Source organism: Sander lucioperca, chromosome 3, assembly GCF_008315115.2.
Source record: "Sander lucioperca isolate FBNREF2018 chromosome 3, SLUC_FBN_1.2, whole genome shotgun sequence".
In the NCBI taxonomy this organism is placed as follows: Eukaryota; Metazoa; Chordata; class Actinopteri; order Perciformes; family Percidae; genus Sander; species Sander lucioperca.
This window is the reverse complement of record NC_050175.1, coordinates 34,696,709-34,700,763: the sequence shown is the minus strand read 5'-3', so window position 1 is coordinate 34,700,763 and position 4,055 is coordinate 34,696,709. Positions and strand designations below refer to the sequence as shown.

The 4,055-nt window shown below is 41.3% G+C and overlaps 1 long non-coding RNA gene across 1 annotated transcript; it reads left to right on the top strand.

Annotated features, from left to right (window-relative positions):
• Positions 1-2,397: 2,397 nt before the first annotated feature.
• LOC116045239 lies at positions 2,398-3,137 on the top strand. The gene is made up of 3 exons (XR_004103886.2): positions 2,398-2,445; positions 2,650-2,724; positions 2,946-3,137. It is a non-coding gene; the product is annotated as an uncharacterized LOC116045239 (long non-coding RNA).
• Positions 3,138-4,055: the final 918 nt, after the last annotated feature.

The following is a 4,055-nucleotide window of genomic DNA, read 5'->3' as shown; positions in this document are numbered from 1 at the left end:
GAGATATTTCCAACTGATTTTTCCTGTTGGCGTTAGCAAATGACTTCCGTCAGCCAATGTATTTCTGATCAGTTTCAGCATGTGGCACACATCAAGTACTGCATGGACCATTTTTGAGGGATCTGCCGGATGTGGAAATGAGGGTTTCATGTCATGCACATCCAAGCTTGCTCCTAGGGCTCTCAACATGGAAAAGTGGCATGATGGACCATCACGTCAGTGACATCACATGTGCTCCGATGTCATGGAGTCGAAGAAGGCAATCCTTGATGATATTAGCACGCTCTTCTCCAGTCAATCCATCGATTAAGAAGTAGGCTACTGGGATTTTCCAGGAATCATCAATGGCAACAACCACGAGGACCAAGCCATCTTTGGCTGGTGGTAGGCTGTCATCGACAATGCCACAGCCTAGGTCCACGTATCCATGGAATTTCCCAGCAGCATATTCCACATGCTTTCATATGGCCACTTCATCCATCATGAGGGCACACAAGGTTTCTTTTCCCTCACGTTTTCTGTCCTCTACACAAGACTTGATGGCAGAAAAGGCTGCAGAGATTTTGCTGTACCACGACCGTATGGTTTCGGGATGTGGCAGAACAAGGTCAAAGCATTCACGAACATAAGCATAAGCTTTAGCGGAATAAAAATGCAGAGTCATGGCGAATGAACGCAATTCCTCAGACACTTTAACCTTCTTCTTTTGTGTGATTCGTGTGAGTAGCGCTTTTGACACACCACTAAAGGAGGTTTCCAGCATCTCTGCACAGCCTGTTGATATCAGCAGTTTCTGCTTCAGCACACTGATGACCTCAGTTAAACTGGAAATCTTCCTTTGCAAAAGTCTTGTCTTCTGTTTTTCCAATTTCAGTTTTTTGCGGCAGGTGGTCAATTTATGTCCGATTTGGTACTTCAGTGTTTTGGGAGATACTCCGATATAACTGTGGTCATCAGTGTTTGGCTGAGTAATGCTATTTTCAACATTTCCTGACTCTGGTAATGTCACATCCATCTCTGACTCACAAGTTGTGACTTCTCCTGAGGCAGAAGTAACACTTACAGCCATGTACAAGTGATCTAAGTACACAGTACTCACCTGTGTCTGCATACTTACCACCCGTGGCTTAGCGGTTCTGTTGTCACTGGTGACGTCTAAGATTGTAGGCACAGCAGTTGAATTTAGTTTCCTTCCCGCACTGCCAGTTAGGAAACACTCCTTTGTGAAATGGTGAGCACATATGCGGGAGTGGCGGGATGGCTTCCAATTTTTGCGGTTAATGTTTCTGACCCACTGACACCTCCTTTTTTTTATCAAGGACAGGAAAACTGTAAAATATTTAGTGTAATCAGTTGAAGTAAAAGCACTCACTGCAGAAAATCCCTTTAGAAAGCATGATCTATACCTTACTTAAATTAGTCACAATACAGTCTGTTAAAGTAAATTAAAAAAATGCAACGTTTCTTTAATAAAAAAAAGTGTAAAAATCACTTGAGAGTATTTTCTTAATTGTTTATCAATGTTACACAGATGTGATCCTGGATATATTAAGAGAATGTGATCCTTATCCATTATGTGATCACACCATGAATATATAACAATAACATATTATCAAATGTAAAGCTAATTAGTTTAAGCTAGTTATTACGCTTGGTAGCATTAGCATAAATAAATAAAAAAAACTATAATAGAAAATATAATGCTGTATATTGCAACTGAAATCATTTCAACATACCTGAACAGAGTAACCTTGGATCTATCATCTGATCGCTTCACGCAGTTGTGGGCGACACATGACGGCATTTTGAAGAATGTTTGATTTTCTTGCTGGCTGTAAAGACAAAGAAAAAGATTTACCGCCACAGACGCTGGAAAGAAAGGGTAAGTGATCGGCCCGCGCTGTATTTAAATCCCCCTCCTCCCCCTCCCCCGCTACTGTACACTGTTCGCTTACTGTACACGAGTTGACGACACTACAAAAATACACCTACAAAAATCGGTTTTGGCTGAATAAGGTAAGATTAAAAAAAATAGGATGTAGCTAATACTTAGCAGAGTACTGTATGTCAACATGATACACCTGGTTTAGCTACATAATGCTGTAGTAAATATGTATACAGTATTAGATTTTAGCAATTTCTTGTGGCAAAGCTAATGTTGGCCTTTGGTTTAACTTTAGTCGTTTTGCGTGTATTTTCCATTTTAAACAAATATCTGACGTTAGAAATTGTACATACAGGCAAGGGCCAATGTAGGACAAAATAGTACTGTAAAGTTAACATTAACTTTACATCCATGTGCTCTCAATCACTCTTTTCTCTGTCATTGGTAGATAGGAAGACAAAAACATTGTGTTTTGGATATTGAACATGAATGTTTTTACTTTCTTTAGATGGCAGATAGGACTGAGGATAACATTGGGGTCCCGGCGGTATTTGGACAAGGTGAACAACATTTATATATTATATTTCCATAATCCTTTCATGAAGATGATACACAAATTGATAGACCTGGCAGGATATATGTATTATAGCAAAACACATACATAAGTAGTCTGAGTGCTAGTTAACTCAACTGAATATGCATTTGCTGATAATTTTCTTTGTTTTTAAAGTAGGGAGAACATGTTTTTTACTTACTTTATTTAGAGTTGGAAGACGCTCCTGGATGGACTGAGCCCAAAAGGACAAACCCCAATGTGGTCCCGGCCATACTTGGACAAGGTGAACTAGGCTATATTCAAGCATTGTTATTTATTCTATTTGCATAATCTTTTCATAAAGGTGATACACAAATTCATGGAATTTTTTTAGGGTATGATTAGTACCTGTAATGCTAGTCCTTTACACAATATAAAATGTATATGAGAGCTTAATAAACCATTTTTGTGTAAAGAAGAGCACCAAGTACTTTTTTAAAATCCAATATATTTTATAATATCTAGGTCTGAAAGTGTGGCTGATAGGAGACAGCTACATCCGACGTGGGGAAGAGAGAGCCAGACAGACCACAGGGAGGAACCTGGGACTAGATGGCCGTGTGTGGTGGTTTGGCTGGGGTGGTCTGAGATGGAGGAACCTTCTTCCCTTTTTTCATCAGTCTTTGAGAGGAAGAACATTCCCGGATGTCCTGCTGATTCACTGTGGTGGCAACGATCTTGGCAACATCAAAGGTGTGGAACTTGTCACAGTGATGAAGCAGGACCTGCTGCACCTCCATGGCATCTTTCCTAAGATCATTCTCTCTTCCATCAATGAGAGATGTCACTGAGACCATTGATGACCAAAGATCAACAAGACCAGAATGTGGGTGAACAGAGAGATGGGCAAATTGTGAGGGAATTGGGTGGAGACAGTGTAAGGCATCCTTGCATAAAGTTTGACTGTCCTGGCATATTTATAAGAGACGGAGTTCATTTCACAAATTTGGGAAATGATTTTTTTTTAAATAGCATCGTACAGTCCCTTGAGGCTACAATCCATACTAGATTGTAGCCTCAACAGGATTGCATTTTATGATAAAAACTTGTAATTAAAGCTGCAAGCAGCGATGGACGGGCCCTCGCGCCTCGGCGCGTCGGGGTTACCGGCGGACGCCGCTCCTTGCGACCGTGCATTTGCGCGGCACTCAGACGCAGCAAATCGTCATCAATGAAAAGGGAACTCCCTGCCTAGTGCAACAATACCTCACACAAGACTCTACGTCATACAGTTAATTTGCTGTGAAAGGGGGCGTGGCTAAATTATAGGGGGCGGGTCAAACCATCACCAATTAAAAAGGAAGTCTCTGCTGAGTTCATTGATACCTCACATAAGACTCTACCATAAACGGGTCACCATGTATGAAAGGGAGCGTGGCTAAGCACAGAGGGGCGGGCCAAACAATCACCATTGAATAAGGAACTCTGCTGAGTTCAATGATACCTCACACAAGGGTATACCTTAAACGGTGTAAATGCTATGAAAGGGGGCGTGGCTTGAACATAGGGGGCGGGCCAAACCATCACCAATGAAGAAGGAACTCTCTGCTGAGTTCACTGATACCTCACACAAGA